We start from the raw sequence: 10390 nt of genomic DNA, 5'->3' as shown, positions 1-10390 counted from the left end.
TTACTATCACCATCATCCTAATTCTCCGACACTGCTTCCTCATCTCAAACTGGATGGAATAATACAAAACATACAGGACTGTATCAGTATTTAAAGAGATCCTATCTGGGGCACCTAGGTGGCTCAGTCGGTTAAGCATCTGCTTTCAGCTCAGGTCATGATCCCAGGGTCCTGGGATCAAGCCCCACATCAGGCTCCCTGCTCAGTGGGAAGCCTGCTTCTCCCTCTTCCACTCCCTCTGCTTGTGTTCCCTCTCTCTCTGTGTTTCTCTCTATCAAATAAATAAAATCTTTAAAAAAAAATAAAGAGATCCTATCTACACAACCCTTGATATTATGCCATGAACATAGTAATCAATTATCAAACTCTATGTGTATGTGTATATAGTATATACTAATATAATATTATTGTATTTAGACAATAAGCATTATGAATTATGTTTATAGTAGCTTTTGTATACTTTCTTTACATACCCACCAACACCCTGTTACTCCTATGTCAACAATTATAGTTACTTAATTGAGGTTTCTGGTCTCTGGCTTCCAACCTCTTACGGAACCTCACCCCACTTCATCCAAGGCACATGAAGATCTTTATTAAAATTATATCCCTTATTCCCCTTTCCTTAAATTTTTCTTCCCTTTTCCACCTATATTCTCACTGTCTTCCCATGGTTTCCCATTTCCTAAGGATAGAGGGGAAATTCCTTAACCTCGCATTCGTAGCTTTTACCTCATAAACTACCTCCCCTTTCTTACTTAGCGGCTGCTGTGTGTACAATCTATTACTTCATGTTAGGCTTAGTCACCGCACATGATGAAGTATGCACAGACGATCTCCTGCCTGTGTGTTTACAAAGTTCCTCATGTTCATACTCAATAGAAACTTCACCAAGGAGATAAATCAAAAAATCTTAAAGAACTCAAAACTTATTTTCTGTCTCAGAAAACCTCATGGAATCCACAAATCATTAGAATCTAGGTATTTATTTTTAACAACATGAGAAGTTTAATAAATTCAAGGTCATATTAATCAAAGTAATTTTTTTCAGGTAATGCAATTAATCACAATATGAAATGATGGAGAATAGGAACAACGTGACAGAATTTGTTCTACTGGGGCTCACAGAGAATCCAAAGATGCAGAAAATCATTTTTGTTGTGTTTTTGGTGATTTACGTCATCTCTGTGGTAGCAAATGTCCTCACCGTCGTCACTATTACTGCCAGCCCATTATGGGGGTCCCCCATGTACTTTTTCCTTGCCAATCTCTCCTTCATTGATGCCTGTTATTCTTCTGTTAATAACCCTAAACTAATCATAGATTCACTCCGTGAAAAGAAGACCACCACATTCAATGCATGTATAACTCAAATTTTTGGGGAACACTTCATTGGAGGTGCTGATGTCATCCTGCTTACCGTGATGGCCTATGACCGCTATGTGACCATCTGCAAGCCATTGCACTACATGACCATCATGAATCGGCGGGTTTGTGTCCTGCTAATGGGAGTATCGTGGGTTGGAGGCTTTCTTCATGGAGCCATACAAATCCTCTTTATTATCCCTTTATCCTTTTGTGGTCCTAATGTCATAGATCACTTTATGTGTGATCTGAACCCTTTGATCAATCTTGTCTACACTGACACCCACACTCTAGGGTTCTTTGTTGCTGCCAACAGTGGTTTCATCTGTGTCTTAAACTTCCTCCTCTTGATTATCTCCTATGTGGTCATTCTGCATTCCCTAAGGAACCGTAGCTTGGAGGTGAGGCGCAAAGCCCTTTCCACTTGTGTCTCCCACATCACAGTGGTCGTCCTATTCTTTGTGCCCTGTATATTTGTGTACATGAGACCTGCAATTACTTTATCTACAGTTATCTGCTTTATCTACAGATAAAGCAGTTGCAGTGTTCTACACTATGATAACACCCATGTTAAATCCTTTAATCTATGCCTTGAGAAATGACCAGATGAAAAATGCCATAAAGAAATTGTGTAGTAGAAAAGTTATTTCAGGTGATAAATAAATACGCCTGAAGCTCAACATTGATGCAATGGAAACAAAGGTCAAATGGGCATTTTGGATGATCTCAGCAAGGAATACTTACCAAATAAAGAAAATTGTGAAATGCTATGAAAGATTCTGCACTGAGTCTGAGAGAAATGTGTGCAAGAAACAGAAAATGTAACCACAGACTAATATAAATATATATATATTCCATATCTATAAATTCTAATGTATTTGTGTAAAGAATTCTGCTCATTTTTATACACCAGGTTGATGATAACATGTTGCCTTTAAAATTATGGTATAAAACAACTCTAGGATTATAAAAGCAAAGAGCCATTTAACATCTGTGGGGTAACAAAGATTACCCCAAGTTTCCAAATGTCCTTTTAGGCTCAGAGTAATTTTGTGTTGCTTATGTTACCCATCATAGGCTGCTAACCCATCAGAAAGAATGATGACTCAAATAAATGAACATCTTATTATTTGAGAGGAATTTCTAGTTATATAATGAAGTCACACTTTACAGAGTATTTGACTACTTGTTAAAAATTTGTACAAGGAGGCATAATGCCTGGGGCACCAAAAATATTGAATGACTGATAATGGTATAATGGAAGATGGATATAGTCAAGAAAATGTAGAGCAGATGAATAGTACTGGAGACAAGGGACTTTTTCCTACTTTTCTCTGATTCAGACTCAGAAATCTAGTTAGATCTCTGAGAAGTCAGTTTGTTTTAACTGCTGCTTAACCTGTGTAATGAGAAAGAAATTGAAACTGATATTCTCAGTGAAGGAGAAGATAGATTTTTTAAAATAATTTTTTTAAAGATTTTATTTATTTATTTGTCAGAGAGAGAAAGATGGCACAAGAATGGGGAGCGGCAGGCAGAGCGAGAGGGAGAAGCAGGCTCTACACCCAGCAGGGAAAATGATGTGGGGCTGAATCCCAGGACCCCGGGAACATGAACTGAGAAAAGTAGCTGACCTTGATACTCTCCCTGCTGTCAGTAAGATTTCATCACCTTATGTACTTGAGCTGCTCATATCATTTTCCTCTGTTAATTAGTTTACTTCTTTGTAACATTTCATTATGAAAGGCTGTTTTAAAAAATATGTGGCTTCACCTACAAACAAAACAACTTCAGGATAAATATACTCCATTTATTCCTTCCATCCCTCAGTCATTAATCAATAGAAATTTCTTGAGCCCAAAATTACATCAGACACACGGATGGTTGCTGGGGCTTCAAGTGAGAATAGAGAGGAACCTGGGTCTTTGCTTTCAGAGAGCATTGTATCCACTGAGAGACACCCAGAGTGGAGCAGAAAATGACAAAACCATGTTATAAATGTTCAGAAGGTAGTGGCAGCACAGGGTGCTAAGAAAGCATGTTTGAGGGATGCACAACAAAGACCAGGGGGGTCAGGAAGATTTCCTAGATAAAAGCACAGGAAAAAGGGGCACAGAAATTGAAAGGGAATCATCAGAATGAAGAGGCACCTGTTGCCTGAGAGGATTCCTAGGAGAGGATGCATAACAAAGGCCATGGGGTGGAGAAGGGTATGCAGAAAATCTAATCATCTCAATATATTGTGGCTGTTATCATTGAGCCCCTGCTGTGTGTCAGGTTATAACCCTGACACTGAGCTCCTTAAAGTCTAATTAGTAAGATATGAAACTGGAAAGTTAGTGACAAGGAAGACAAGAAGAATGTCATAATTTTGATAGAGCTGAATTGCACGTATCATGGGGAACACATTGAAAGGGTCTTCCATATCTTTTCATGGCCTGTAGCTCATTACTCTCAGCACCGATTTATACTCGACTGTCTGTTTATCTAACTTAACCTACTGGAGGATGTCTTGGCTGCTTCCATCTGTACAGACAATTATGAATAAAGCTGCTGTTAAACATGCGTGTGCAGGTTTTTTTGTGGACATAAATTTTCAACTCCTTTGGGTAAATGCCAAGGAGTGAGATTGCTAAATTGTTTTAGTTTTGTAAAACAAAACAAAAAACAAAAACAAAAAAACCCCCAAAAATGGCAAACTATCTTCTTAAATGGCTGCACAATTTTGCTTTCGCAGCAGCAAGAAATGAGAGTTCCTGTTCCCACGTCCTCACCAGCATTTGCTGGTGATGCTGTCCCATATTTTGGCCGTCCTAATGGGTGTATTGTTATAAAACCTATTTTGGGTCATTTGCTTATCCAAAATGTGCAGATTAATTAATTCAAGAAGGCTCATGGACCTGAAGCCAATTGGTCCAGACCTCACAATTAAAATATGACAGGTTCAGAATCTATGCCATGTTTGACCTGATGTAAATATACTGAGTCCCATCCATCACTGTGAACTCAAAGATCAAAAAAGTGTGCTTTGGTCAACTTATAATGAATTTACATACAACACTGTTCTTACATAAAGTTAGATTTTATTCCAAGGGTAGTGGGCCATTACCCACAGTTTCTGGACAGCTACTAAGGGAAGAAGAACTAGAAGGAATGAGATTAAAAACGGAATATAAACAGTGGACATGAGCGGCAACAACTACATTTACCGTGAGAATTGCCATTTCTGGGTTTGGGATGGATCTGAGGGTCCAAGTTTTACACACACTGACAGCTACTGCTGGGACATAAAGGAATCCACGGAGCTTTGGCCAGAGATCTAGGGAATCTCAAGGACACATCCGTTTTTCCCCTGATTCATTTGTGAAGACACGTAGCAGAACCAGGAGAGAAACAGACTTTTTAAAACAATAGTTTAAAGACAATATCATCTTCTTCCTCTACCATACTGTTTGAGAGGTTTATCACATTGTATTATCAGTAGTTTGTTCCTCTTTAGAAAGAATAGTATTGCACAGTACGGCTCTACCACATCTTGTATACTTATTCCCTAGCTGATGGACCTTTGAATTGTGTCCATGTAAGGGCCAGAGTGAATGATGTTGCTGTGAACATTCATGGACCAGCCTTCATGTGGACACAGATTATCACTTCTCTTGGGTGGATACCTAAGAGTGGAATTGCTGAGTTATTTATGTTAAGTGTATGTTAGCATTTTAAGAAACTGCCAATGTGTTTTCAAAAGTGGTGATGCTGTGTTACATTCCCACCAGAAATGTATGAGAGTTCCCATTTCCCCACAACGTCACCAGCACTTGTCATTTTCGGTCTGTTTAAATTTAGCATAGAGCTATTCAACATATCCCCTTGTGACTAATACTTTCTGTAGAGTCCTTAGAAATAGTATTGTATTTGTTGTTGATATAATCCTTATCACTTTTTCCTTTTTTTTTTTTTTTTTTGGTCTTATTGGATTAGTCAGCACCTTCAGTATAATACTAAATAATGTTAATATGAACTGGTGATACGAAGTGTCAATTCTTCTTCCTGATTCCAAAGGAATAACTTTTAGTATTTTACAAATAAATATGTTGCTTGTTCTAAAGTATTTATAGGTAATGTTTTGGGCATTGTTACAATTAGGGTTTTTTTGTTTTGTTTTGTTTTGTTTTTTTAGTTTTTATATCAATTCCAGTTAGTTAGCTTGTCTAATATTAGTCTAAATATTAGTTTCAGGTGTAAAACTTATTTTTTTGTCTATTTATTTATTTTTATTTGTTTGTTTCAAATTTTATTTAAATTCCAGTTTGTTAGCATACAGTGTTATGTTAGTTTTTGGTGTAGAATTTAGTGAAACATTACTGACATTCAAAACCCCATGCTTTGTCCAAGATCAAGTGTAGTTACAATTAGGTGGTAACAAATCATCTATTGATGTAATAACGTATTTTGTGTTTTAGCACAGGCTAGGGATTTACCTCTAAGCATTGGCATACTTTTTTGATAAATAGTATTTTTATCAATTTTATTTTTATTATTCTCCAGTTTCTATTATGATTTATTTTCACTGTTTTTATTTAAAAGGTTACTAAATTACCATATATTTGAGATTGACTCTTACTCCTTTCTTATTGTTTTTTACTTTAACTGAATTGTCAGTAGACAAGTGGCTCTGAGTGGCACAGGTAATTTGACACCTGTTGAGAATATACTTGTGGCATAAAATAGGATCAATTATTTTAAATAACTCATATTCACTCAACAGCTGATGAGTGTAGGGTTTTTTATTTACCCATAGCTTGCTGCTTATTATTTGGATCAAATCCTCTATATCTTTCTATCTATATCACATTCAGATTTGTGAATGTTTCAGTGTTGCAAATTCTATCAATATTGAGTGATTTTAAGAATTGTTACTGGCTCTTGCCTTAAGGTCTGTTTTTTAAATATATACATACAAACAAAATAATATCAAATATATATACCACTGCTTCCAACACTACTGCATTTTGGGTGCCTGAGGAGTTCATTTGATTAAATGTCTGCATTCAGCTCAGGTCATGATCCCAGAGTCCTGGGATGCAGCCTGACATAGGGCTCCCTGCTGTGCAAGGAGCCTGCTTCTCTCTATCCCTCTGCCTGCCACTGCCCCCCTTTTGTCCTCTTTTTCAAATTAGTAAATAAAATATATCCAAAAAAATAAGTAAAATAAAATAAAAAAAACTAATATTACTGCATTTTGACTGCTCCATGGTTTTCATGCTTTCAGTTTCCATTTTTTCATGCCCTAGGATTTGGGTGCATCTTTTGTAAAAAGCACATATCAATCGATGATGTATAGTCAACAAAATGCATGTTTCAAAATATTCAAACTCTGCTCACAATATCCTTGAATACAAAATGCCTGAATGTCTAGCAACAAGAGAATGGATCGATTGTCCCATATCCGTGCAGTGAGATACCCCACATCAATGAAAATAATCAGGAAATAGATAAAACATAAAGAATGAATCTCAGGAACGTACCAATGAGAACAGACGTGTGAGAGTATAATCTGCATGACTGATTTTCTACAGATTCAAACACTAGGTAAATTTCATCAGTTTTATAGATGAGGATAGTGATTACTTTCCAAAGGTGGAGACTTTAAGGAAGTAGGAAGAGGACTTCAGGTGTGCTGGTAATTTGTGACTTTCAATCTGATTGCCGATTACGTGACATTGCTCATTTTATTGATGTGCCCTTCCTACGCATGAAGATGATCTTCACTCTAGTAAAGAAGTTGGTCGTTTTAAGCACTTTCCCTTTCAATATTTAGACTGATAAATGTTTTATGATGCTCTTTCAAAACATAAAGCCAAATCACGCCATACTTTTGTTTCTTTATTGGTAGCTGCTGAGAAGGTCGTTTGCCCAATTTCTCCTTTTTATAAAAACTCTACTTAATGTTTTCTCCCTCACTATGTTTCCTGCTATCCCTGCTTCTTTCCCCAGTGCCTGCAGAATGCTTGTAGGTCCTGCATCGGCTGTGTCTAATCTAAAACTCCTGCAGGGGCACCGGGGCCGTTCAGTCAGTTAAGCCTCTGCCTCCAGCTCAGCTCATGATCCGTGGGTCCTGGGGTCAGTCCCAGTGTCTGGCTCCCTGCTCAAAGGGTAGTCTCTACTCCCCCAACTTGCAGTGTGCTCTCCCAAATAAATAAAATCTTAAATAATAAATAAATGAATAAATAAATATATAAATAAAATTATTTCAGTATTGTAACTCTCTCCCTTCTCATAAATTCCACTCTCCAGTCCCTACTCTGTCACAATGGCTGTGTCTAAAGATAGCTTATTTTAAGTGCTATGAAGCATGAGCAAAATGCCTTACGTTATAGTTGTAAAGTTTTACTGCATGATCTATGTTCACTAGAAAAACTATTTCAGAAGACTCTTTGTTTAGTTACAAGATGACTTTCTTTAGGTATTGCGCTGCAATGTATTTTGTAATTGATAAACGTTATTCTTTAGAGCAGTTTTACTTTCATACAACATAGAGGAGTGACTACAGAGATCCAGTATACCCCCAGTGTCCCTCACTGGGACATCATTATAACCCAAATCCAGTTTACATCAGAGTTCACCCTTGGTGTTGTACCTTCGGTGGGTTCTGACATGTATGATAACACTCTCCAACATCCAGGGACATAGAGAACAGATTCCCGACCCTAAAATCCTCTTTGCTCCACCTCTTCCTCCCTCCCCTCCCTAATCCTTGGCATCCATGGACTGATCTTTTGCTGTTTCTATAGTTTTGCCTTTTCTAGAAAGTCCTATGTATAAATGGCCCCCAACTTAACAATGGCTTGACTTGTACTTTTCCAACTTTACAATGGTATAAAAGTGATGTACATGCAGTGGAAACTGTATCTTGAATTTTGAATTTGGGTCTTTCCCAGGCTACTGATACGCAGCACAATCCTCTCTTGTGATGCTGGGCAGGGTCAGTGAGGTGCAGATCCCAGTCAGCCAAGCAGCCACGAGGGTCAATGATCAATACACTTAGAACCCTCTGTACCTATATAGCCATTCCGTTTTTTACATGCAATACAGTATTTAATAAGTTACATGAGATATTCAATGCTTTCTTACAAAATAGGCCTTGTATTCGATGACTTTGCCCAACTGCAGGCTAAAAATGTAAGTGTTCTGAGCATAGTTATGGTAGGCTAGGCTAAGCTATGAGTTTTGGATCCTAGGAGTAACCATTGGTTACCCGTTTTAGGCAGGTAGGGTGAGCAACACATAAATTTTAATTCATAGTTCCTTAAGTTCAGGGAAATGATACTGAACTCTGGGCAATAGGTGGGATGCCGGGAAGTGAGTTTCAGCTTTCTGAATTGTAGATTCTCACTCTGTCTTCACTATTTATTATGATTGACTTCAATGGGACACCAGGAGAGGTGACCCCCAGGAACCACTTTAAAACAGATTCTACTTGGGGCACCTCTATAAAAAAAAAAAAGTAAAAAAATAGAACAGATTCTACTCTAAATATTTATTCATTTGCATAACTGATTTCTGTATAAACTAAAGGTATATATATGTATATACACACACACACATATATTCAATCAAAAATTTAAATTAATCTTTCAGTTTCAGATTATTGCTGGTTTCTTTTTCTTTTTTGTTAAGATTACAACTTCTGAATTACCAAAAAATGTCTGTCACTCTGTGGTCTGGCCTCTAAGTGCAATATATTATGAAAACTCTGATTAAAATATTTCCCTTTATAAATCACTAATAATATAGCATTGGTTTATCTGCTTTGGCTCTATTGATATTAATGACATTTCCCCTACCCATACCATCTTAATACTCCACAAAGTTAACTTAGATTCCAATTAATTTTGGTTTTTAAGAATCAGGACTTGCTCAGTGTTACTTTAAACCTGTAGTCCCATTGCTTCCATTCACTCCTCTCATGACAGTGATGGTCCACAAACCCCATGAGAAAGTCCCTCCCTTTTTCGTTCACATCTCCCTCTTTTCTTTCTCAGAATGCTTAGCCAATAAAATTCTTCAAATTAACTGCATGCTTCCTTTGGAAATAATGATGGGCACCAAACCTTTCTCATGGCTTTTTTCATCTCTGAATTTTTCAGAGTGTAGATTAGGGGACCGAACATTGGAGCAACAATGGTATAAAACAGAGCAAATATTTTGTCCTCAGGAAAAGTAGTAGGTGGTCTAAGGTAGATAAATATTATAGGCCTAAAAACCAGATGACCACAGTGATATGAAACCAACAGGTGGAGAGGGCTTTATGTCTTCCGTCATCTGAGAGATTTCTTAAAGTGAACAATATTATCCCATAAGAAACAAATAAGACAATAAAGGTCACTAAGGAAAACATACCTGAAAAGGGAACCACAAGAATACCAGCGATGTAGGTATCTGTATAGGCCACATTTAGCAAAGGAAAAATATCACAAAAGTAGTGATTGATTTCATTAGGACCACAGAAGGGCAAACCAATTGCCGTAGAGAATAGAGGAAAGGCATGGATGGCTGCACAAGACCAAGCAGCTNAGCAGCTAAGACTAGGAGATGGCACCTTGTCCTGTTCATGATAATCACATAGTGGAGAGGTTTGCAGATGGCAGCATAGCGATCAAAGGTCATGGTGGTAAGAAGGAAGATCTCAGTGCCTCCAAAGAAGTGCATTGTAAAGACCTGTAACATGCAGTTACTGTAGGAGATGGTTTTTCTTTCCACCAGCAGGTCAGCAATGAACTTGGGTGTAACCGTAGAGGTGTAGCAGATGTCCATGGAGGACAAGTGGTGAGGAAGTAGTACATGGGTTGGTGATAAAGAGGACTGAGTCGGATGGAGACAAGGATCAGCAGGTTTCCTGCCAACAGGGCAACATAACTGAATGAGAAGAGCACAAGGCAGAATATTTGAATGTTCTGGTCATACGAAAGTCCTAGAAGTATGAATTCTGAGATGTTTCTCTGGCTTTTCATATATTGGGTTTTGG

At 37.6% G+C, this 10390-nt stretch overlaps 2 pseudogenes; one reads left to right on the top strand and one right to left on the bottom strand.

Moving 5' to 3' along the window:
• The first annotated feature begins 1079 nt into the window (after positions 1 to 1079).
• Positions 1080 to 2028, top strand: LOC100474342 (annotated as a pseudogene).
• A 7406-nt stretch (positions 2029 to 9434) lies between these two features.
• On the bottom strand, positions 9435 to 10376 carry LOC100475106 (annotated as a pseudogene).
• Positions 10377 to 10390: the final 14 nt, after the last annotated feature.

Source organism: Ailuropoda melanoleuca, chromosome 16 (genome assembly GCF_002007445.2).
Source record: "Ailuropoda melanoleuca isolate Jingjing chromosome 16, ASM200744v2, whole genome shotgun sequence".
Taxonomy (NCBI): Eukaryota; Metazoa; Chordata; class Mammalia; order Carnivora; family Ursidae; genus Ailuropoda; species Ailuropoda melanoleuca.
Note: the sequence above shows the minus strand (reverse complement) of the source record. Positions and strands in the feature narration are given on the sequence as shown.